Genomic DNA, 27,983 nt, shown 5'->3' with positions numbered 1-27,983 from the left:
ACTATGGACTTTCCATCAATATGGCATTACACTTTTTTGTTACATACAACATGAGCTATTCGCTCTGAAAATCTGCAGGGTTATTTCACTTCCATTCTGTATTGTATAAATACTTATGCATATGTTGAAATATATCAACTGTAAATAAGTAAGACAAGATAAATTGATGTAAAGTATGTGTATAGTTTCAATTCACTCCAGCATTCACATTAGGAGGGCGTTAAATTATTTTGTCAATGTCGTTTCCAGTCGTGCTGTCAGCTTGAGTTATTGATAACGGGTCCTGAACTGTTGACTTACATGAGTTTTCACGCCCTCTACTTATAATCACGCAACGCCACGGCCTTCTTGAGTTTCTGGTGCTGTTAAAAGAAAGAAAAAATAAATAAATTTCAACTTCCATTAGCGAGATATGCTTTAGCTTACAGGAGCAATAATGTCAGTTATGTGGCTCACTCTGTACTGGTTTATTTTTTAACGGAATCCCTGATACTATCAGGACTACAGGTGTTCGGTTCACATCGCAGCGGCCTCCCTCGCTCCCCACTCTCGCCATGATTTATAACCGCCAGTTTGTCACGCTATTACCTCATAGCTTTCATTTGTTTTATATGTATGCTTCATTGAGTCATAATTGTGTGCTGATTGGGGTATAAAGGAGATAAGTTCTATCGGCATCCCGAACTGTAAAACAAGTTCTATTGTATCCAGATAGAAAATCATGGTCTCGGGTTTTATTCCATATGACTTACCTTCCTGTCCCTATTATGGACTGGTTTTATGTTAACTTTCTTTTGTTTATCCAATGCAGAAGCGAAGTAAATCCTTTTGGCTAAACTTATGTTATTTTTAATAATAATAATAATAATAATAATAATAATAATAATAATAATAATAATAATAATAATGGTAATGATAATGGTGGTAATAATAATAATAATAATTATTATTATTATTTTTATTTATTTATTTTTGTAGGTTATTTTACGACGCTTTAACAACATCTAAGGTTATTTAGCGTCTGAATGAGATGAAGGTGATAATGCCGGTGAAATGAGTCCGGGGTCCAACACCGAAAGTTACCCAGCATTTGCTCATATTGGATTGAGGGAAAACCCCGGAAAAAACCTCAACCAGGTAACTTGTCCCGACCGCGAATCGAACCCGGGCCACCTGGTTTCGCAGCTAGACGCGCTAGCCGTTACTCCACAGGTGTGGACAATAATAATTAGGGAGCGGATTTTTATGTACTAAAAAATTTAAATATATTTATTTTTTATGTGCTAAAAAGTACGAAAATATTTGCTAAAATAATTTTTTTAATATGAAAAACATATATGTTATTTTAATGTACCGGAGTACATATGATATTTGCATGCAGATATTCTGCGTCATCATACGATGAAAGAATAATGGAACGGAGAAAAATTCTCTCCGGCGCCGGGATTTGAACCCGGGTTTTCAGCTCTACGTGCCGATGCTTTATCCACTAAGCCACACCGGATACCCACCCCGGCGCCGGACAGAATCGTCTCAGTTTAAGTTCCAAGCATCAGCACGTAGAGCTGAAAACCCGGATTCAAATCCCGGCGCCGGAGAGAATTTTTCTCCGTTCTATTACTCTTTCATCGTATGACAAACATACCTTACTTAGCTTGAAAAAAATGTTAATAGGTACTCACCAATCACATTTGAGTATCAGTTGCTAGTAGTTGTCCGAGAATTGCAGTGAACAACAAAGGTCATTTCCAAATTCTCCATCACAAATGCATGCCGATTATCTCTGAACAACGACTTATACTGTGAAAACGATCTTTCCACATCACAGGACGTCAGACGTGCATATTTAAAGAAAGGAATGTCACAAACACAAACACCGTCAATTTCACCTACAGGCACACCCTCCAATACTTGAGCAACTTTACACATTTTTTATATCCACTGTTTTTCCGTGAATGCGCATGTGAAGCAGCGGCAATGTGCTTGTTTCCAGACAAATGTTGTGTTACCTGAGAGCTCTGATCTGCACTTACAAAATAACACTTTTCCGTCGGTAGTAAAAATGTTTTTAAATTCATCTACATATTGCTGTAGACGCGATCTTAAACTCGATTTGATTTTAGGCATCTTAAGAGGCTAATATACACACGTCTTAACGTAAAAAATGTTTCTAGCTACAGGCTGACAATGTCGGAGAAAATCTTCCTATAGCGACGCCACCATGTCTACACTACGCAGCTTATGCTTAGGGACCTATGGTCCGATAACGGGGAATCAGTACGGAAATTTCGCAAAATTTTGCTAGCGTAGCACAGACAACAACTTATACAGCCGCCATGACAGCCATCGAACCTTCCAGCAGTTTTGTTACTATTTCGCTGCAGCGTGACGTTATTGTTGTCCACCGGTCCGGTGAGATTCGGAATACGCTGTATGTGTTCTTCTCCTAACACAGGTCATAAAGAGATGAGGTGTTGGCGGATCTTTTGAATATTCGGAGAGACCTGCTTCAGTTGCAGCTCTAATGCAATCTTATGGGAGGGTGAAGGAAACAAGTTTCCTGCTACCGACTACCGTACGTTGAGTTCGAGCAACTGCCGATCACAGATCCGAAAAGTACACTACAGATAAAATTCTCGAGCAGTTCAAGGCTCTTATAGACAATAAAATCTCGAATCGAAGGGGAATGAATTGGAAATATGAATGAAACAATGAACTAGATTACATAAAAGCACGTTTTACATTTTTAATTTTTTCAGGTCCATGTAAATGGCGGTTCTCCAGCTCTGCAGTTCTTATTGTACAGCCGCCACTGAAAGATACATTGTTTTTTTATAAAAACTGTCTCTAGCACATCCAGAAAGTGTGTTTTTTTATATTAAAAATATAATTACATTTTATGTCCGAATTTCCTCGAGATTAATAGTGGCCATGACATGCGACGTCTTTTGTGCTAAAAAAAAAAAGCTAGAGCAAATACACTTCGGGCAATGCTGAATCAATCCATCGACCAATAAATAAATAAATAAATAAATAAATAAATAAATAAATAAATAAGTAAATAAATAAATAAATAAAAAATAAATAAATAAATAAATAAATAAATAAATAAATAAATAAATAAATAAATAAATAAATAAATAAATAAGTAAATAAATCAGTATGGCCATTAAGGTATATAATAGGTATAGTTAAATAGGAAGGAGAGTCAAAAAGTAATCTTAATAATTGTTTTATTAATTGAATATGTACAATAAAACTACAAACACTTCATCGCTTTAAACATAGTATAACAGGAACACTTGTATTGAAAGTAGTTGGGACTATGTCGAAAAGTGACGAAGTGTTTGTAGTCTTATTGTATATATTCAATTAATAAAACAGTTATTAAGGTTACTTTTTGACTCTTCCTCGTATATACATTTGTACGACTATTCGGTTCTAAAGCTATTGTCATCCAGTCTGCTCTAAAAGAAAAACTGGAAGTTAGAATTTATAAAACAGTTATATTACCGATTGTTCTGAATGGTTGTGTAACTTTGACTCTCATTCCGAGAGAGGAACAGAGGTTAAGGGCGTTGAAGAATAAAGTGCTTAGGAAAATATTTGGGGCTAAGAGGGATAAAGTTAGAGGAGAATGGAGAAAGTTACACAACGCAGAACTGCATGCATTGTATCTTCACCTGACATAATTCGGAATATTAAATCCAGACGTTTGAGATGGACACGGTATGTAGAACATATGGGCGAATCCGGAAATGCATATTATAGAGTGTTAGTTTGGGAGGCCGGTGAGAAAAATACCTTTGGGGAGACCGAGACGTAGATAGGAGGATAATATAAAAATGGATTTGAGGGAGTTGGGATATGATGGTAGAGACTGGATTAATCTTGCCTCTTATGTCAGACATTTCTCCGTTTACAAAATATTAAAACGTTTCTTCGCCCTCCTGTAAAATTCAACTTTTTGACATACAAGGTTGCTATTCAACACCTTCTATACGCTACTCTCAATTCGCGCAATTTTTAAGTTTCATGCAGTTTCAAAAGTGGCATCGTGTACGTAAAAAAAAAAATGGACAGAATTGCGCCTTCTAAAAGTGGCTTGAAAAGTTTGGATAATTTTTGTGGCGCAATTTTGTAACGCCAATGCATTTATGAATTATTTATTTCCTAATCTATTCAATTTTCACTTTAACAATCATTACAACTGTTAGATCACATCAAATTTTGTTTATTATACCTATATATGATTCAAATTTCCGAGATATACAATTTTATCCTATTAATCAAATTATATTTTGATTAATAACAAATATTATACTACACATGAATGGTGAGTTTGCAAAACGACTTAAGTCCCTGGAAGTAGTTTTGAGAAAATTAAAGAAAACTGTTTTTGACCTCGCTGAACCATATATTGTTGCAATATTATTTTCTATATGTAAGAGAAATAGTTTTAATATAAAAATTCATACTTTTGTACTCTTCTTCAAGTCGTAAAAAATTTAATTATCTTCAGGACTTAAGTTGTTCTGCAAATTAACTTCAATCCCGCATCATAATTATTAGGTTACTGACACATAAACATGTTTAACTAAATATATTTATACCAAAATCATAAAGTAACCTTATTGCAATTGTTGAACAACATTATTTTGAACAATTTGTTAATCACAAGAGCACAGACCTCTGATGGAGAAAAGTATGATGTTGAAGAAATGTTTCTGAGCATTTATGGCCATTAAGAATTTGATTAGTGTGTTGTTCTTATTTTGTCCCGGACAACTGTCGCAAAACAATCACAGTTCTTTAATATACTGGATGGGACACAGTTATTGAAGTAGTGTGCAGGAGAAAATTACATAACTCATTAAGACTTTTCTTGGCCTTTCCCTCATGATAGACATAAAAGGACATTTCACTAGTTTTCATGTTGTGCACAGAGAAAGTTGGGACTGTAAGCTGGCGATAGTAGTACATATCCTGAACTGGTGTTTAGGCAAGCATACATTTTTCATGTAGTCAAATGTGACAGCAAGAAAATCCTCTCTCTCGATGCTTAACTTGGCTCCATTTTGCAATACTTTTTACTTCAGCCACAAGTTTAGCACGATTACTGAGCATATTGCTTTTCATTTTCATGCTCTGTTCTTCAAACGTAATAAATTTTCTCAACTAAAGAATTACCAATGACAACAGACAAAAAACATTTTGTCAGCTGATTGTATGATTAAAATTATATATTATGCAAGTTTCTTCAGTACTTGACAGCAAAACAACTTAAGTCCAGGACTAAAGTTGTTTTACCCCTTACCCAAACATTCTGCTGCTAAGATAATTTTTATTTTATTTTATTAGGTTATTTTACGACACTTTATGTAACATCTTAGGTTATTTAGCGTCTGAATGAGATGAAGGTGATAATGTCGGTGAAATGAGTCCGGAGTCCAACACCGAAAGTTACCCAGCATTTGCTCATATTTGGTTGAGGGAAAACCCCGGAGAAAACCTCAACCAGGTAACTTGCCCCGACCGGGAATCGAACTCGGGCCACCTGATTTCGCGGCTAGACGCGCTAACCGTTACTCCACAGGTGTTGACTGCTAAGAAAAACTATACAAAAGTCTTGGATCAAAGTCATTCTGCTACTAAACGATGCCCCTTGCACACAGTAACATAATCATGCTCTCAACTCAAAACCCCCAAAATATGGACTTAAGTCGTTTTGAAAATTCACCATTCACATATTTTGTTTGGTGAATGGAAAGATATTATTTTCCTTGTAAGGATTTCATCTCTTCTGTCCCTTCTTTTCGCTAATTTTTTTCGCTCTTCAACTTCTTTGCCACTGGTACAATCTATTATGAAGACTCTATATCCAAATGCTTGACTCTTTATTGTCCTGTCACATAGTTAGAGGCACATGTTAGATGGCCTTCGACATATTTAAATGCACAATATGTTGGATAGCCTTCGACTTGGAGCTAAATCTGCAGCCGACCTCTAAATTTAATTCACTGCAAAGTTGAAGTAACCAAAAACGAATAGTTTTTTAGTTGGTACCAGGTTACGAAAATTTTAACTAAACGTTAAATTGTATAGAAGGGAGTGAAAATAAAGCACTTCTAAACACCTTGCATATAATTACAGTTTTTTGAAGCCAATTACATCCTACCGATATCTCATTTCGTGAGAGAAGTGCATAGACAGTCTCGGGTGTCGTGCGACGTGCAGCATATGGTTCGGCTGTCGCGTGTGTCGAACACATTCTTTAGCCTTCACATGCGACGTCGTGGATACTTTGTGTAGAAAAGATTGAATTGTACGTTTGTATTAACAGATTGCTACTATTGGACTTGGCTAAGGAAACAGACTTTTGTTCTGTTGATGCCAATAAAAAAATGTACTCCGTTTATTAATAGTTGTCAACATTAATATTATTATGTATACATTTAAATGCAGCAGTTGGTGTACTATGTAATTACTTGTATACTTTCTCTTGAAACCAGAGGTTTCGTACTCTAATATTTGTGCAAATTTCAATGCAAAAGCTACACGTGTTTTGTAAAATTATAGATGCATTTTCTTGCAACACAAATACAAACTAAACATAGGTGCATGACTTGCTGAACTTCACCTACATTTAGTAATAATGTTTACAAAGGGATCAGTGACGCAAGGTGGGGAAAAATTACGTCCACAGACCGCATTTCTTTGTCTAAATCTGTCGCCATCCGGCAGCGAAATAGAAACCCTTGGGCATGTTTTGGGTTATTGCCCTAAAGAGAATTACTGGGGAATGGTCACCGCCATAAAGTGAGAAGCTTCATCACAACCACCCTTCGCAAGGCAAAGACGATGAGATCCCAGTGAACACATATACTTCCTGGCCAAATTACTTAGATGTGGATGATTGGAAAAGAAATACTTGATTTGTTTGGTTAAGTACAAAAAATGAATACGTGTCTAAGATTTTCGTAGTAGCTGAACAGAGATGTAATGCAAATAATGTACTTGATAGTGAGGTTGAGTTTATAAATTATAATTAAGGAACACTATCTTGCATGATTTTGTAGATCAATGAAGGTTCAACCAATCAGAAACGAATGATTGGAAACAAAATACTAGATTTATTTGGTTAAGTACGAAAAATGAGTAGGGTAAAGTTGCCTATTTCCGTGATACCCCTAATCCCATGACACTTTTTTAAACTTGAATGTCAGTCAAAGCTTTGCCGTTCGACCATAGCGCCAGACATCTTTATCGAAAGAGTGCATTCTTCGCCTACATTTGAGACATGGTGAACTTTCTAGCAAGATACCCAACTCGTGACATTCAGTGAAAAAAAACGTATCACGGAATTAGGCAACTTTACCCTACGTGTCTGAAATTTTCGTAGTAGTTAAGGGGAATGGACGGTAATTTTTGGTGAAAAATGAGTAAATTTTCAAAAAAGGAAATCTTTAAAATACTCTGTGATATGTGTGGAATGCATAGCATAACATTTTGTGGGTATTTGTGCCCTTATCGGATGTTGAGTCGCCATTTTTAAACTTCCTGCGTTATGGATTTTTAAATCACACGCCCGATTTTATCGGTTTCCAGTAACTTCATTGTTTTTGCTACATTGCCAGACAAAAATGGATATAATTTCTGAACTATTATAGATACATACATGAGATTTAGAACACACATTCTTTAGACTATTAGGAAACTTTTCTCTGTAACAGAATTTTGTTAATTGATTTCATTTTAAAAATACGTCCGTTTGTTTGCAAGAAAGGAAACCAGAATATTGTTATTAAATTGTAATTGTTTATTTTACAAACGTAGGGACTAATATCAAAATTCTGTTACAGAGAGTTTGTAGAACATGCTTTTGCAAATACATTTCAAAAAACTGTTTGAATCTATCTTTAAAAACGGTTTAGATATATCGGTTTTAGTACAATCCTGCATTGAGTATATTTTTTTTTCAAATTTGGGCCCCCAAATAATTTTTTCAAAATATTTTAATTTGGTTGAGTTGCCACAGCTATGAGTTCTGTACATACAAAAAATTAATATTTTACACCAAATAGGAAAAAAGTTTTAAAAAATACCATCCTCTCCCCTTAAATAGAGATGTAATAAGAATAATATACTTGATAATAAAGTTGAGTTTATAAATTATAATTAAGGAACACTATCTTGGATAATTTTGCAGATTAATGAAGGTCCAACCAATGAGAAACGGATGATTGGAAGCAAAATACTTAATTTGTTTGGTTAAGTACGAAAAATGACTACGTTCTGAAATTTTTGTAGTAATTAAACAGAGATGTAATGAGTGGTCATATCTTCTTGTGAGATCTGTGTCACAAAAAATTTTGATAGAAAAGCAGATAAACTTATGCTCTCTAAAAAGATACAAGGTAAGCTGATATTTTCAGCCTATCCATTATTTACACCTTAGCTTCGCCACTGGTACAGATATGTTTTTTTTTTTTTAGTTTAATTTAGATATGTGCAAACATAAATCCTTGTTGCATTCAGTACAGCTTCCACCTCGGTAGGTCTGCTCACTGCAGTCGATTGTTTTCCGTGACCCTCGCCGTAAATTACAAATTGGTGGGTGACACGCCGACTCCATAGAACTCCTCCCAGAATAAAAAAACAGCTGAAGTTCGATTATCAAGTAGAGATAATTATTTATGGCTCGGAAATGAAAGAGTTGGGATCTGATAACAATTAGTTGTGTAATAAGCCTCTGTGTGGCGCCAATTACTGCGTGATTGTGCGGGTGGGCGGAGTGGGGTGACAGAGTGGACAAGTGCGGGTTCTGAATTACTCCTGAAACCCTGTAATAACCAGAACATTGGCCTCAAGCCCTGTGGAGCGAGGATAAATGATTGCAATGGAAACAAATGGACTTGCAGTGGTTTAGATTTAGTATCGAATTATTTGTTTAATATATATATATATATATATATATATATATATATATATATATATCATCATCATCATCCTTCACGAATTAGGCCTCTGTAGACCTGTTTCGGCCCCATCTAGCAGTCTTCTAAAAGGTCTTCCTGGTCGACGATGTCCTCTAGGTTTATACTGCATCATAATTTTTGGGATTCTTGAATTTTCCATTCTTCTTACATGATCTAGCCAATTGAATTTGTATCTGCTGATTTTTTCTTCTACTGACTCTACTTCTAATTGTTCTAAAATTTCTTCATTCCTTTTTCGGTCTAAAAGAGTATATCCTGCTGTCCTGAAAAATTTCATTTTCGTTACTTTGATTCTGTTCATGTCTTTTTTCTTTAATGTCCAAATCTCGCTTCCGTATAAAAGGGAGGGTAATGCTAGTGTATTACATATTTTTATTCTTGTAGATTTTTGTAGTAACTTAGCGTTTAATGTATTGTTTATTATTCCTAGAATTTGTATAAATTTGGTAATTTTCTTGTTCACATCTTTTTCATTTTGATAAGATATTTCACAACCGAGATAACTGAAATTTTGTACTTGTTCGAGACATTGGTTATTGTGTATTATCTTACTTCTGACTGGGTCTTGTCCTAAAAATGCCATTACTTTTGATTTTTGTGCTGAAATTTCCACCCCAAAATCTTTTAATATGTTATTTAATGTATATAATCCTCTTTGTAAATTATTCTCTGAATTGGAAATTATGACTTGATCATCGGCATAGAGTAAGGTATTTAATGTTAGAGCACTGGTTATTTTGATTCCTGATGTGTAGATTTGGTTCCATTTGAAAATAATTTCATTTATATAAATATTAAATAAAGTTGGTGATAGTGGAGAACCTTGTCGAACTTCATTATTAACTAATTTTCTTTCTGATATAGGCCTACAGTTATTTATTTTGACACTTATTTTGCTGTCTGTGTAGATTTCTATTATATTTTGTAATAGCAAATTTGGAATATTTTTATCTTGTAATATGTCGAATAAAAGGTCTCTTCGGACTTTATCAAAAGCTTTCACAAAATCAATAAAAGCTATATGGGTTTCTAAATTAGATTCTATATATATATATATATATATATATATATATATATATATATATATATATATATATATTGTTTTTTTGGTTACGTTCTCTGCTGCAACTTCGGTGACAAATTTTCTAACTAATATTCTAAGTACGCCAGTTCTATTTTCGACAGGAAATCTCTCAGAACGTCTTGTGTGCATGCACTTAAGAAATCGAGTATTACAACCGCAGTAATTTTTATGATTACTGCCACTACTGTTAGTCACAGATGGAAGACAGGCGGTAACACATGTATCTGCGTGGGTTCGATTCCTGCTTGAGCTGAATAACTGATAAGGTTTTTCCCTAGAATTTTCCCAACCATAAAGGGAATGTTATGTAATGACATGGCGAATTCTTGGCCTCACCTCGCCAATAATATTTCGCTATTGCCACTGACATCGACACTAAATAACCTTCACTCTTGCCGTTCTTATTATAGCTGCGTCGTTATTTCCTGCAGCCAATCACATTGCAGCTAGGCTACATTTAAACGTGCGCGTCTTATCATTGACCGCTGATGACGACATATACTTCCACTCTAGCCACATTTAGTAAACAGCTGTTAATTGATATGCTGTCCTGCTCAGCGGCAAACAGGTATATAGAATGTGTCAGGATAAGACGTAAACAAAGAGGACGAGCCACACCGGAAAACCGACATTTTCATTCATTCATTCATTCATTCATTTATTCATTCATTCATTCATTCATTCATTCATTCATTCATTCATTCATTATATTCCATATATCTTACATGAGCAATGAAGCTTTAAGATGTGGAACAAGTCAAAATTTTACAATGTTACAATTACAATTTTTACAAATTTTTACAATATTTTACAATTTTTACAGTTTTACAATTCAGTAATTTTCTACAATGTTTACAATTTTGTGCAATTTTTTTTACAATATTTTGGCGAGATGTAGTGAGATGAGGTGAGATCCGAGGATTCGCCAAAAGATTACCCGGAATTTGCCTTTTGGTTGGGGAAAACCTCGGAAAAACACAACCAGGTAATCAAATCAAAGTGGTGAAATGAAGTGATGCCAAGGACTCGCCATAGACCATCCGGCTTCAGTTCCAAGGCTGGGGAAAACCTCGGAAGAAACCATTCAATGAGACCAAAGGGGGATCCAACCCAAGCCCGAACGCAGCTCCGGATCAGCAGCCCTGCGAGTCTGCCGACTGAGCTACATCCATGGCTCTACTAAAAGTATACAATAATAGCCAATCAGATTATTAAATTTACAAACGCAAACGATCATTCTTCAGTTGAGCTGTATGTATTATACAAAACAAGCAAGATAATTAAATTTAAGACATAAACAATTCAATCAGTTGTGATATACAGAAATTGATAATATATATCATGCAAACTACTTCAAATTACAAATTTATAGCATATACAATTCATCGGCCAAAACTATACAAACATATACAATACAAAGTAAGCAGATTAATTTAATTTACAAGCATACTTGCATTAAGCTATACAAATTTGTGCAATTAATATCAAGGAGGATCTTAGAAAAGGGGGAAATCACGTGACAATTACTTATTTAACAAGGCCCTTTTATTTAAATTTAAAAAAAGAAGTTGTTTTTCTGAGTTTTTCTTTTTTGGGGAAAGCTTATTTGTCAGGTACTCAATTACTGTTTGACACCCCATTAGATTTTATTTCGAGAAAGCTCTCATTTTACCCATCGCAGTCGATACTTACTGTATAATTTTGCAAGATAAGATCATTTATCTTTATGTAATAATATGCAATTAATAAAAAAGCATAGAGCTTAACAAGATATAGGTATAGTGGCCTTCAGTCACGAAGGCACTTATGAATGTTAAACGTAGTGTGACAAGCCACTTTTATTTTGTTAGTTTCCGAACGCCCTTTGAGTGAGAGATAAATAATAAAACAGGAGGTGGTAGAACGGAGTGAAATATGGTTACAGAAGGTAAACCTAACTCTTGTATCAGGCGCTGTCAGCAATAAAAATTTCAAGGACTCGAGATTAAAACAAGCAAAATTTTGTACGTAAACACATGATGTTAACGGTACTAAATACAATTATTGATGTATGGGAAGTGGAAAATTAATTTGAGAAATGGTGGCGGACATAAATTTTCACTTTTTTCCAGGGTCTGTGAGTTTATCTTTTATATTATGTGATCTCCCAAATTACACCAGAAATGAAATTCGCACATCATGACTTTCTATGATAAACATCGCCAATGAAAAGTTTTACTAGGGTTATTTTGTTTCAGTTGACAATAATTTATTGAACACTAAAAGGAAATTTTTTTTAATATATATTTTTTCGTCTAGTACCGTTTTTTCAGAAACTACTTATCAGAAGTCAATAAAAACTCAATAGACAACATCATAAGGAAGACAAAACAAAAACTCAACAAACATAAAAACACACAAAACAACACAAACACAAGAACACAAGAAATACATCACACTAACATACGAAAACAAAAACACACACAAGATCGCATCCTCATTCAGAAAACTGAAATACAACATAGCATACAGAACAAAAAACACACTACAAAGACATCTCAACACACAAAAACACAAACAAATAAATACAACCACACAGGCGTATATAAACTCACATGCAATAGTTGCGACAGTTTCTACAATGGACAGACAGACAGATCATTCCAAACTCGATACAAAGAGCACATTAAAGCAATAACCAGAGGACACAATACATCTACATATGCCGAACACGTAACTAATGCTAACCACACATACAATAAAATAAATACAGACATGGAAATCCTACACATACAACCCAGAAACCAAAAACTCAACACACTAGGACAATATGAAATATACAGACACGCTAAAGCACACCCTGATCAAATTCTCAACACACAGATCAATTTCAGAACACACACTATTTGACACAACTCTTCATCACACGAACGCACCCACACAACAGGGAAACAGGGAAAGATGTTGAGATAGCGCCGAGATCTAGTAGGGTCTGAGGATGGTGTCAAGCAACACAGAAACAGCTATAAGCCACACATGCTTACATAATTAACACGAGTAAGATCGCCATTTAGGTAATCAATTATCAATAAAAACTGTTATTGCCTATATATTGTTTATTAGTAGTTTGGTATTGTAGATGAAATAAAAGCGCTCTTTGACAGTCTTAACCCTAGCAATACCAACTTTGTATCCACCTTTTCCAACATTGATATTTTAAATATGTAATTGATATATTAAAAATATTAAAATATTATTTATTGTCAGTTATCTTAATGTGTTATTGTTTAATCGTGTTCACTGATAGTTTTACTAAAATATGAAAATATTCCTGCGTGGATAACAATATTCCCCCTTGTTGAAGTAACCGTTCGAAAATATACAGTGACATTTAAATTTTTGTCTTTTTTTTTTTTTTGTAGTACTTACTATTTGCTGGTTACAAATTAAAAAAATTGTTCAAAATTACTTGTAGTCTGTTCAGTGTGTGAGGATGGATGTGAAGAAAGTGATGCATAACATTTTCCAAACTGTTATGTTGAAGTAATTGTTCGAAAATATGCAACGACATTTCAATTCTTCTTTTTAATTATAGTACTATTATTTGCTGTTAATAAATGTCAAAAAATTGTTCAAAATTAAACATTTTTGTGGTGGTCACAAAGTGTTCTCGGCTCTCAATCGTTAATCCAAAGGTATAGTCAGATCAATATTGGAAATGTTAGTAAAAACGAAATGATGTTCCGGTGCAAATAAGGATAGAAAAAGAATAGAGCTGGTTCTGATGAGATATTATTTATGCTTAAGCATTTGCTTGCCGAATGTAAATATATATTTTAGAAAAAATAACAGTAATAGTTTAAGGCTACAAGTTACCTGCGCGCTATTCAATAGTTGTGTCTATGTTGTAATGTATTTCTGCCCAGAAGTTCGCAATTTTCTCGTGAGGTCTACTTTCTTCATTTTCTGTCTCTGTATCTTCTGCACGTTGCTTAAATATTTATTTCACTTGCATCCCCCATATATTTTACAATTAATTTTGTTTTCAGATAAATCTAGTTCAATATAACAAAAGTTTCAAGTTCAATCTATGAGATTTATCTATTTTGCAAATGTTTATTTGCTATAACATTGTACGAGAATATTAACGTTTTCGCCTTTTCGGCATCATCAGATATTGTTAAGACACACGAAATCTAAACCTTAAACAAATTAAAATGTACATAGTATTATGCATGACAAAATGGACTTTCATGAGTTTTATGTAGTTATGTCTTATTAATGAAAAAGGTTTATTTTAAAGAAGATTTCCAGGAAATGTAAATTTGGAAAATGTCGATATGATTTCTCGTACATATAACTCATGTTACAAAACACATATAAAATAATTAAAATTGACAAAAGTGTTATATATTATATTTCTTCTTCCCCTCAGCTTATAGTTTAAGGCTACTTTGGGAAGTCTATTGTCTTCTATTCTTAATACTGTAAATGTTGAGTCAAATTTCATCTGTTGTCTATTATTATATTACCTGCTGATGCAATGTTCAATTCTTCTCTTATTTCATAATTCCTTATTCTATCCAATCTTGTACAGCTCTTAATACTTCTGAGGAACGTCATTTCGGTCGATTGAATTTTACTTATTTCTCTCTGTGTTGGTACCCAGGTTTCGCTGCCATAAAGCAATATGTGTAATGCACCTTGTAAAATTTCATTTTAGTCTCTTCCTAATTTAGTTCTAAAATTTCGTTGTATGGTCCCACATATTGCTTGAAATTTATCGATTTTCAATGTCCCTGTCATATTTAAAACTTATTTGACAGCCAAGGTGTATAAAATTAGTTATTTATCTGAAAATTTCATTTTCTATTACAATCTTGGATCTAACCGGCCATTATCTTCGTTTTCTTAATTGTAATTTTAAAATTATAGGATTTATATCAATTACTACAAGGTACTTATATGATCTTTTGTAAATTATTTTAATTTTCTTTATTATTATTTGATAATCAGCAAACACAAGAGTATATATATTCGGTGATAATTTAATTCCTGGATCTAATTATTTAAAATGTCGCCCATATTATATATAATATAATAATCCGTGGCGTTACAGCCCGTGAAGGGCCTAGATCGACCAGCCGGCTGCTGACCTCACGCTCACATGCCGAAGCAGAGGTGGACGATCATCCAACCAGAATGGAGGTATCGTGTGGTTAGTACATGATCCCCCCAGCCGTTATAGTTGGTATTCGCAACCGGATTTCGCTACCTATCGTAGCTCTCCAAGTGCATCACGATGCTGGGTGGGCACCGGTCCCATACACTGGCCGAAATTTCGTGAGAAAATTTCTTCCCCCATGAGGACTCGAACCAGCGCGCATTCCGTAACGCGAGTCCTAGGCAGGATGTCTTAGCCCACGACGCCATGGCGCGGGATATATATATATTAGACAGAGTGGGCGATAGGCTACACCCTTTTCTGAGACCTAGATAAAATAATAAGTTACATTGGAATTCCGGTGTTTCAGAAAGGTGCTCAAAATCACAAATGAATAAGCACTCAGATGCAAAATGATTAATGCCAAATGTCATGGACGGAGGGAAACTGAAAGCCGTTGTCAAATTAACTATGCGAAGTGAAGGGCTGAAGATTGATTGTGTAAAAAAATATACCAAGGCCTCTTAATATCGGACAGTAAAGAAGTATATAAGGCGTATGTGCTCTTTCGTACAGGTTTGGCCAAAAATAATTTTAATTCAAAAAATATGCTTGATGAAGTCGTCACGATACCCTGAAAAAAGAAATTGGAGTTTCGTTCATCTTTTAGAGACACTAAAATTTATTAGATATTTTTCTAAGTTTACAATTTCAGTTTCCAATTTTGATTAATAATATGCTATAATAAGAATCGTAATAGTTCTTGGCATTGAAATGGCTGCAGGCTGGAAGATCCCTTGTTAACTCCCGAGTGGTGCGGAATTTTCCAGGAAAAATCTGATGTGCCGCGTATAAAATTGGGTGCCACTTCTTTCTAATGGTAAAACGACAGTCGAAATCTAAGGCTTAACACATCACCTCCTCGTAGCGGGATGAAGACGGCATGTGAACTCTACCTCCATGCCCTCCTACGGCATCAAGGAATACATTTCTTTGCCTCTTATTGCTATAACATACTCGTATTGAAAAAATGTCCAATAGCTTGAATGAACCTAATATTTAAGGCTCATTCACTCATTCACAGTGTTCTGCCAAAGAGCAAACCCAACATTCTGCACTCTAAAAATGATTCACGGCATAGAAACACACACATTTTCTGTATATTGTTGTAAAACATCAAGCTGATTACAATAAGTAAGTATTTAAAAATGTAGTCTTGCACCTGAATTATTTGTAACTGCTTATGAGCTATTCCATCTCAAATCGACCGAAATATAGAGAAAATTGACCTTGCAATTTGTAAATACAATGAAACTTTTTCTGTCCTTTGACAACTGTGATACAATGCTTTGTGCAAAGTTTGAGGCATCAGAACTTCATAGTGTTTAAATTAAAAATATTTAAATTTATCGTATTTTCATAAAATTAGCAACTTTAAACTGTTGTGGCTCGAAACCCTTTCACCCAGTGATCAAAATCGTGGTTTATTTTAATGCTGAGAAATTAAATTGTATATTGACATGGAAATGGAGAAATTTAGATTTGTCTTCATTAAGACGCCTTTGCCAAGGAAAAAATATTTTAAAAATATATAGTTAGATTCCGCATTGAAAGTACAAATAAACACATAGGCCTATTTTTTTACTGATGGTACGTTGATAAGAAAGTATTGAAAATATCAAATAAAGGAAATAGATAATACCTACGCGCGTGAACTAACCAGCTGACTGTGAGGCTGGAGCTAGCCTAGGCAAGGAAGGCCAGGAGACACAAACACGTGATGTGTCGTTTAGCAGCGCATGGCTGTGCTAGCTTTATCACAGTAAAATGACGCCCAACGCTCGCTTATCTTCAGCTCTCGGCCAGTGCATGCGGTACTGCGCTGTTCAAGTCTAGGCGTGTGAAAATAATTTATTTAATACCCTCGAAACTTATTGCCGTACCACTAAGCAAACAATGCCGAATCCCTCTTAATAATGCAAGGTTTTTTCTCTCTCTTTTTTTTTTTACATTTTTACAAATGAGCAAAAAGCCTAAAAGTAAGTAAAATCAGATTATCTGTCGCTTTGTGTACAATAAAAATAAGGATTACTTCTTAACAAAACCTACCAAATGTCAGCTTCAAAATAAGCTCCCGTTCAACGTTTTGTAGTAAATGGTTCCAGAGTTCTGAGCGCTGAAAGAGGCTTATTTTTTTTATAAAATACGCTAAATTTGTCGCTCAATAATACGAAAACCGTTTGACTTTCGATAGTATATTTTTGAAAATGCACTCTCCTGAGCACTTTGTATAAGTAGGAAAAAAAAATTAGAGTATAAAAAATGTGATTTCATATGGAATAGCCCTTATAATTCAAATAAAATAGTGCCATGACCAATTTGGACAGTATTCCGTTATATTCACAGAATCGAACGTATGCAGCGAGTGCGAAACCTGTGATTAATCCCCTTATAAAACTCTTTGTTCAAGGTGAGATATGAATTTTCCCCAGACGTGAATGTACTTATGTATATTTTCGTAGCAAACTCATTTTCACGTGATATGTGTATGGTTATAGAACACATAAATCAACCAGTTCATACAGATAGCCCGTCTTCCCCTCGGTCTTGAAGCTATTTGTGTTATATAATCACCCTGTCTCAGGAATTGCAACTAGCTGTTCAATTCCCATAACTTTCCGTTATCACGCTTACACAATCTTTTGTTGCGATTACTTTTCGTAGCACTGGGAATTAAACATTCATCAAAAACGTGAACCCCACACCTGCCAGTCATTTTTCATTGCAGTGAAACACACTTCATTATTCTTCTTGCAGTGTTACCCAACAGTAGCAAGCTTCTCCGTTTATATTTGTATGATAGTGTTGAGTGTGAACGACTATGATGGGCGGGGCATGAAATTTTCGTAGTAGATAGACTGTGATCTCAATGACTAACATAATTAAATTTAAATCCTATGCAAATTCAACCTCGCAAAATTCTAGCGCAATAATTAACAATAGATCGCTATTAGAAACAACAACAACCAAATTTCTTGGCTTAAAAATCGATAATGTGTTAAATTGGAAAAATCATATTAAAGAAATTACCCCCAAACTAAATTCAGCTTGTTTTGCTATTAGATCTATGCAAAAGATAGTAAATATCAATACCTTTAAAAACAATATACTTTACATACTTACACTCGATAATGAGTTTTTGAATAATATTCTGGGGAAATTCCACAGGTAGTAACAGTATATTTCTATTACAAAAATTAGAATAATTAGAATAATGGTAGGTGCCAATTCTAGGAAATCGTGTAGAACTATTTTAAAAAAACTACAAATAATGCCCACGGCTTGTCAGTATATCTTTTCATTAATAATCTTCCACTATGTAATCGTGAAAACTTTGTAACTAATTCAAGAGTTCATAGCATAAATACAAGTCAAAAAAATGACTTTCATACTCCATCGGCAAGTCTATCGTGCTATCAAAAAGGAGTGCGTTATATGGCAGTAAACATTTTTAATAGCCTCCCTATCGATATAAAAATGAAACTTAAAACATAAGATTATTTAGGGCCAAATTAAAGAAGTACCTAATTTCTCACGCCTTCTATTCTGTAGGTGAATTCATGACATTCAATAACGCTTCATGAAATTAATACTAAAACTTTGTGTTGTACTAGTAGACTATATTGTAAATCTCGTCTGCATATATTTCATCTAGACTGTGACTATAGATTAAGACTTTATAATAGTATTAAGTTTTTTGACTTGCAATGTATGAATACCATGGAATGTTAATAAATACAATACAATGAAAACTATAAAAGTAGCACAATATCTAGTATTATATATGCCATGATTTAAGATATCTTACTTGCTCTAAACCGTTTCTTTTTTCGATGTTAGAGATACCAAAAACCTGTATTTTCGTGAAAACCTCCAAATGACTTTTTGACTCACCACCTTAAAGTACTCTTATAATAGCTGTATTTAAGTAACTGTTGTCATTTACACAGTCGTGAGAAATAAATCTTCATATATGAAAACGTTGCTTAATACTGACAAGGGAACCGTCCCAGATCGTGGAGCTTGAATTTAATGAAATTGCATATTTAAGTAATTTTTGTTCTTTATGAAACGTGGTGATAGTAGTTTGTTTCGCTTCTTCCGCGCTTACGAAATACAGAGTGTTTCATAATTCCTATTAAAACATCTAGGGGTTGTAGAGGGGACTAAGTAGATAAGTTTTCATTAGGAACCCATGTCCGGAAATGTATCGTTTCGATGCAAAATAAGTTTGAAGATCGAATCGATTTCACATCTCCCACTTCACTAGAGACAGTGAGCTCCTGCCAGTGTGCACTACAAGTGTGATTCCACATACCGCCAACTGGCTGAGAACTCGAGAAGAGTAATTCTACATCAAACGCCGGGAAAGCCTCAAGTCATACAAGTCATTATATTTCATAAACGAGGAAAAAACGAAACAAAGACTATCACCACGTTTCTAAACGAACGAAAATGAGCTTAAATATGCATTTTCATTAAATTCAAGCTCCACGACCTGGGACGGTTCCCTTGTGAGTGATTCAGGGAAAAAGGACCGTAATAAGATACGTGTTTATAATGGTTTTCCTTTAGAATCACCCATACTATCACTCCACAAAGTGTGGTCCTTTCCTCCTGGATCATTCTGTATAACGAGAAGCTTTGAATCAAAATTCACCTGGTCAGTTATAAAATAATATTATCCTGAAGAGCGCAATTAGCGCTTCTTAAACTAAGCGACATATGTTGAGGCTCTAAAAGAAAACCAAAGGCGTTGATCAAAACAGGGCAAATCCTTATTAAATTTCGTTTACGGGCGGACGTTACGCGTCTACATAAGACACGTCATATTTAATAATCTGTAACCGCTCAAAACCAACTGATAATATTTTTCATCACCCACTTAGTACTGTCTGTTTTGATTCCTTGCTTTTCCTCACTCCGGCGATGTGAAAACTAATACGAATAGTAAGTACGTTACAGAACAGAATTTCGCACCGTTGTGAATCACAGTAAATTTCGCCTGCAAGATATTGTCTAGAATGTACCGCGGTACAAATGTGACAGAGATGTTGCCGAATGATCACGGCAAATTAGTGAAGTTGAACAACATATTCAGGGCCGGGTATTTATGGTGATCGGAAAAACAAGGCATAATAGATACACAATAGATTTTTACAAATCTTTACGAATTAAGTGATTCTGATTAATAATATGCGGATAAAACAATCGCGACAAATCGCGAAATAGAGTTCTAATAATGAAATATGAACACATTCGCAAATTATTACTAGCGTCGTTTTATAGCGAATTTCATAATCTGAGTTCTTTTTTCGGATATTTTTTGTTCACTTGAATTTGTTATACAGTGAAACCTGCCTTTGCGGTCACTTCATTCAAACGGCCACCTGGCCAAAAGGCCGATTTTCTCTGGAACTAATTGGATTTGCCATAAGATCAATACAAATTCTCTCTTTATTTAGCGGCCACCTCATGCTTCGGCCAGCGGCTGGGGTCTGTTTGGATTGCAACCTGACTATAACAGTCACTGTTTAACAAAAAATCTTTTCACGGATACTGTCTGACCTATTTTTTCGGTGGTTAGAGGACAGAGAGCAATATCACGAGGACAATAGCTAAGTGTACAACAGTACACCCTCCATATCTTGGGGTTAGTTGGTTACTGTTTTATGGCTCTTTTGTCACTTTCCACTCGGAACCTGCACAGCCATAAATTCTTACTCGTTTTTAAAGGATTGAAACACGGACGTTTTCTATCGAAAATGTCAGAGTATGTTTTAGATCAGTAGTTAACTATTCGAATTTTTAAATTTTTTTTTCTCCTCTTTCCAACTTTTTCTATTTGGACCAGCTTTTACGAATTTTTCTTCTTTTCATTTAGCCTAATTGATTCAGAGGAACTGTAAAGTTAGTTTGAGAGGAAAATCATGTCTAACAATAAATCTAGAGTGGTGTTCAGAGGCGAGACGAAAAAGGATTGAAGAAAGTGAGAAGGGAACATCTGCGAGAAAAATTGCAGAAATATTCAAATGTGGAAGGACACAAATAAACGGTATAATTAAGATGAAATATTAAAATAATGGGAGGAAAATATGCATGGTGGCCAAAAAAGAAGAGAGAATCTGTGTTTAATAATGTGAATGATTTCGTTTACGAATGGTTCAAATGTGCGAGGGCGAAGAAATTGCAGTAAGTGGGCCTATGATTCAAGAGAAAACTCTTGAAATTGCTAAAGAACTCAATGTAAGAAATTTTGTTGCTAGTAATGGGTGGTTAGAGTGCTTTAGAAAACGGCATAACATTGCATTTCGTTCTGTGTCTGGTAAAGGAGGTGACATTGCAACCAATGTTATTGAAGAATGGAAAAAATAGACTGCCTTCAATTCTTGCGGAATATGAACTCAGAGACATTTACAATGTTGACGAAACAGGTTTTTTTTTTCAGGGCCCTACCTAACAAAACTTTACGTTTTAAGAAAAAAGAGTGTAGAGGGGGTGGGAAGTTGGCAAAAGATAGAATAACCCTACTCTTTTGTTGTAATGCTGCAGGAGAAAAAGAAACACTCTTAATGATAGGGAAATAATTGAAACCGAGATGTTTGAAAAATGTTGACAGGGGCTTACTGGGGGTGAAGTGGACTGCCAACATTAAGCTTGGATAACATCATCATTGTTTGAGAATTAGCTATGCGATTTCAATTCCAAGATTAAACGAAAAAAAAAAAAACGCAATGTGATCCGTGAAATTTGTGTTTCTTCCCCCAAATACCACATCACACCTCCAGCCCCTTGATCAAGGTATTATCCAGTCATTTAAACTGAGGTACCGCAAGCGAGTTTTGAAAAGGCTAGTTGCAAGAATGGAAGAGGCTGACATTAATATGCACGGTTGTTGTACGCGCATAATACTAAAAAGTCAATGAAACTCAGTATTTTCATGCTGATTCATAAAAAACCGCGACCTTAATCAAGCGGCCACCTGATAAAACGGCCATTTTACAAGGTAACTTCAGATGGCCGCTTTAGACAGGTTTCACTATCCAAATAGGCTACATTGCATGGTAATGTTCTGATTACATTAGTGAACTCATAAGACTGAGAATTTAACATTTTAACTAATAATTTTAAAAAGTGTTAATTTGAGGGCTGCAAGTTTTTTTTTCTTTTTTAATGAATATGTGTTAAATACAGTTTCAATCCAACAGATATTGTCTATTGGCCATACCGGACCTTTACCAGAATCCAACGAACCTTTAACGTTAATTATTTGGAAAGTAATATTCATACTGAGTTAATACTCCAATTCCAAAATAATTGTATTTTCCTAAATTTATATTAATCTCCGCCAAGAGTACAAATCAATCTCCAACAAACTCCGCCGATACCAATATTAAAAAAACACAAATGATAAAATTAATCTCCATAAATATTCTCCCCTGGTAATATTCCATCATTAGTTGGTCTATTTCTCTTACCGACAACAAACTAGCGTAACGAGTATATCTAAGTCTACTGACTATTTAGATCTGTTGTCGGACTGGTGTATGTCAGTGCCTCTCTCCATCTTTGCAACACTACTACAATAAATTTTTACAGGAAAACAAAAATAAAATACTAAAAAGAGAAATGGAATAAAATTAAATTTGAAATAATCTTTAATATAAGTTTGAGCTATTAGGTAGTGGTTCATCAGTTTTTAGTGGATTTTTTAAAAAGAATATCTCCTGTTGATTTTGAATTTTTATTAAATACATTTGAATCTAAGAAAGAAAAAGGTAAAACCATCTAACGCTATTTCAGGTAGAGATCAACTGCCGGGAAATCACTTAGCAAAAGGTGTTTCACACAATATCTTGGCCAATACAAATGATAAATTCAGGGCTTGTAACTTCACTGTGCTAGCGGTTAGATTGTAATCTGATCATTTCTGTTTCTTAACAGTTTAGAACTATATAATTGCACTAGGCCAGCCAACATCAAATGGCCTGCATACTAGTTCGGAGCGCCGAGACTCTGGCTGAGGAGGTAGTAGTGTGCAGTGTGTCGAGCCAAGCCAACGCATCCCATCACAGAAGCCAACTTTCTGACCATAATTTACAATGCCTTCTTCGATTGTGTTCTACACGAGCATTGACACCTAACATAAACCAGTTAGTGAGGGAAAAACGAATTAAAAAATCCAGGAAAACCTATGCTAATGATCAGCGAAAATAATTTTTATCATTTGTTATTTACATTGTAATGAAATAATTTAGGCCTACTTCAATCTTGTAACAGAAACGACAATATGTTTCATATGTTATACAAAATAACAAATAATTGGTTTTGTGACATATAGTGTCAGAAAATAATGGATAATTAATTTTATTTTATTGACAACACTTAAACAAAGGAATAGGATGACAGGATTTAAATATTAGTAATGGGTTCGATTAGTTTAATATTTTGTAACAGTGAAAATGCATGATAGGTCTGTAAGTTCTCAATTACTTTAATATGAAAAAAAAAACTATTTGTTTTCAAAACCGCTGCAATACATAACGAAAAAGTACAACTCGCTTGTTGTCTTAAACTAAAAAGTGATTTAAAAATCCAGGAAAAGCAATGCTAACGAACAGCGAAAATAAATTTTATAATTTGTTATTTACATTGTAATAAAATAATTTAGCCTTGTAACAGAAACGATAATATGTTTCATATGTTATACATAATAACAAATAATTGGTTTTGTGATATATAGTGTCAGGTAAAAAAATGGATAATTAATTTTATTTTATTGACGACACTTGAACAAAGAAATAGGATGACATGATTTAAATATTAGGGGAGAGACGGGTAGTATCGGACATCGGGTAGTATCGGACAGTGCGTTTCTTTCATCTACCACCATACGGTAGTCCCTGAATGACATGATTACGTTTCTCTATGCGACATCACAGAAACGTAACCATGTCAATCAGGTACTATCATCGTGTGGTAGATGAAAGAAACTCACTGTCCGATATTACCCGATGTCCGATACTACCCGACTCTCCCCTACTAATGGATTCGATTTGTTTAATATTTTCGTAATAGTGAAAATGCATTAGGTCTATAGGTCTGTAAGTTCTCAATTACTTTAATATAAAAAAACTATTTATTTTCAAAACCGATACAATACATAACGGGAAAATACATATTGTTTCTTGTCTTAAACTGAAAAGTGGTTTACTTACTTACACAGTTCCTCTTAAAATAAATTAAGTACATGCTTCTTCCGTGTTTATTATGATTATTAGAGACTGATTAAAAGGGTTGAACAAGTGAACGGACGCCACTGCCATCACCCGATTCCTTCCCCCCACCTCCTGCTGCACAGTTGATGTCTAAGGGATAGAACTGAGCAGCGAGCAAACTGTGCCTGCACCATAGTGCACTGAGATGAGGACTCCTGCACTAGGCTCAGAGAGGATGGACACAACAGATAGGCGCCGGTCGTGGACTGGCAATGCGATGCGTAGTCAATTTTTTACCCATCTCGAAAGTAGGACATGAGACCACGTGGAAACAATTAAACAAGTGGCTGCACGTGTAGAGAGCTGTGTTATTGCTGCTAATTATTCAACATGCGGGTATCAGTGTCCGCTCAATTGAACACAGCGCCCTCGCGCGGTTACAATACTCCAGCATTCGCAGTCGCTTTGCCACTAATTTATTTCGCAATTACTTGCAGTCTCCAATCCTGTTTAATTCGACTACGTTATTTCATTTCAGCCTCTGTCATCACCCCCATTATGAGTGTCACTTTACACGTCACGTTCTATTATCTTCCTTCTTTTTTTCTTGTTTTCTTTTTTTACTTCAATTATTTCCTTTTATTCTTGTACCTTTCTATCTGATGCTTTTCCAATTCACTGTGGGCTAAAGCAGGGCGATGCACTATCACCTTTACTTTTTAACTTCACTCTAGAATATACCATTAAAAAGTTCAGAATAACACAGAGGGTTTGGAATTGTCTATGCGGATGACGTGAATATGTTAGGAGAAAATCGACAAAAGATTAGGCAAAACGCGGAAGTTCTACTTGAAGAAAGTAAAGCGATAGGGTTGGAAGTAAATCCCGAAAAGACAAAGTATATGATTATGTCTCGTGACCAAAATATTGTACGAAATGGAACTATAAAAATTGGATATTTATCCTTCGAAGAGGTGGAAAAATTCAAATATCTTGGAGCAACAGTAACAAATATAAATGCCACTCGGGAGGAATTAAACGCAGAATAAATATGGGATATGTCTGTTATTATTCGGTTGAGAAACTTTTTGTCATCTACTCTGCTGTCAAAAAATCTGAAAGTTAGAATTAATAAAACAGTAATATTACCGGTTCTTCTGTATGGCTGTGAATCTTGGACTCTCACTTTGAGAGAGGAACAGAGATTAAGGGTGTTTGAGAATAGGGTTCTCAGGAAAATATTTTGGCGTAAAAGGGATGAGATTACAGGAGAATGGAGAAAGTTACACAACACAGAGCTGCACGCATTGTATTCTTCACCTGACATAATTAGAAACATAAAATCCAGACGTTTGAGATGGGCAGGGCATGTAGCACGTATGGCCGAATCCAGAAATGCATATAGAGTGTTAGTTGGGAAGCCGGAGGGAAGAAGACATTTGGGGAGGCCGAGACGTAGATGGGAAGATAATATTAAAATGGATTTGAGGGAGGTGGGATATGATGTTAGAGACTGGATTAATCTTGCTGAGGATAGGGACCAATGGCGGGCTTATGTGAGGGCGGCAATGAACCTCCGGGTTCCTTAAGAGCCAGTAAATAAGTAAGTACCTTTTTATTATATTTCTGCCTATTAGTTTTCTTTTTTCTTCAGTTTTAAATTTTCCTTTTTGTTGTGCCCCAAGGTATAACTACTCTAGAGCTTTATCTATTGGTCTATGATCTATGAAGTAAAAAATATTGAAAGATTTTTGGAAAAAAATAATACTGGAGTGGCCTTTACTTTTCAATAAATTGTTTTTCCTTATAGATTCTTATTGTGCTATTCATAGACATTTCGCTAGCCCGCGCTACGAGCGTTCTAAACTAGCCACGACTATCGACTGATTATTTGTACAGGATTCATATCATATCATATGGCTAACACTGGTTTATGAACACGATAAACATTAATTCGCTGATCATCCACCGGAAGCCCGCGCTAAGAATATCTATAAATACGGCCCTTAAAATTTAAATATTCAATTGTATACTGGAACAACAGCACAGGAGTATAAAAAATAATTCAGTAAAGTATAAAACGGAAACCTCTCTGAAACGGAAATTATTTCTGGTGGCAAGCACTTCCGCTTTAGACAGGTTTTACTATTTTAAGAAATCTGGAGATAGGAAATTCAATAAGTTCGATGTTTCAAATTGGATACATTTTTGGGGGCATGTTGTCGTCATGTGCAACTAGTACATCTATATTAACTAGATTGCGAGCATTCAATCTGCTTTCGAATAAAAGATGAAGCTGCAATTACAGTACGTGATTTTACATTTTCACTGACGTGCTAAGAGTAGAATACGTAAAATAACTTTTAAAACTTATTGTTTGGACACGTACTGCCCCTCTACACGTCATTCCTCGGAGCTGTTTAATCTTCATCTTGTGTGATATTTTATTCCTGACATCTGTCATTGTGAAGGACTGTCTCAATCATCATTAAGCCGGACTCTGCCTGCACGCCCGGGGCAAACAGTGGACCCGTACAAACAAGTGGCTCGTAATCCTTTCGCTTCGCGCTTCAATGAATAATTGAACTGGCGATTATGGAACGCATCGTTTCCTAGCAACGGAGCCGGAAGACGCTCGTGTCTGAAGACTGACCGGTGGAGGATGCGTGCCTCTGAATAGAGGACTGCGGCCCTCACAAAAATGCTCTGTGTGCAATAAGGAACTTAACGCCGCTTCTTGAACGACGCTAAAATTCACAACTCATCTAGACATGAGCTAAATAAGAAAATACAGGGACATGATTTTATTTTTACTAACGTTTTTAATATTAACCTGGCTATATATTTGGATTAAAGGTCTAGAACCGGAAACACCGCTTGCTCCCCCTTCCTTGACTGGATTTGGATGATACTGGCGTAAAATACAAATCACTTTACTAGGTATAGGAGGGAAGAGAAGTAGTTCATCCAGTTATGTAAACTAGGAAATATCGCAATTTTGAGTTTGATAATTTTCATTAGGTTTTTGTTTAATCAAAATACAGTACTGTATTAACACTTGGTTTTTTACTCACGAATTGAGCTATCCATTCGGACGTATTAATTATGCAGTGTATGTTGCAGCACATTAGCGTACAATATAGAGAATGAAGTTAAACTGAAAAATAATCATAATAGGGATATTTAAACACATTTTTGAAAATGGTGACCGTTCATTTCGATACAGGCTTCAGTTTGTGCATATTATCGTACTATAGACTATTATACCTAATTCCAATTACCAGTTTCGTCATTCGTACGAGTAACTCATATTGAAATAATTCTATACCTATTATATAAAAGAGTACCTTACGTACTGTAAATTTAATCTTCACTTCTGCCCGATCCGAAAAGATAAAATTACTCAGAAATCCTGTCTACTGTCCGTTCAAGTGGTTTTGTCAGAGGGTCGTAGAAAAGGGGTGAAATCACGTGACAGT

This window comes from Periplaneta americana, chromosome 4, assembly GCF_040183065.1.
Source record: "Periplaneta americana isolate PAMFEO1 chromosome 4, P.americana_PAMFEO1_priV1, whole genome shotgun sequence".
NCBI lineage: Eukaryota > Metazoa > Arthropoda > Insecta > Blattodea > Blattidae > Periplaneta > Periplaneta americana.
Note: the sequence above shows the minus strand (reverse complement) of the source record.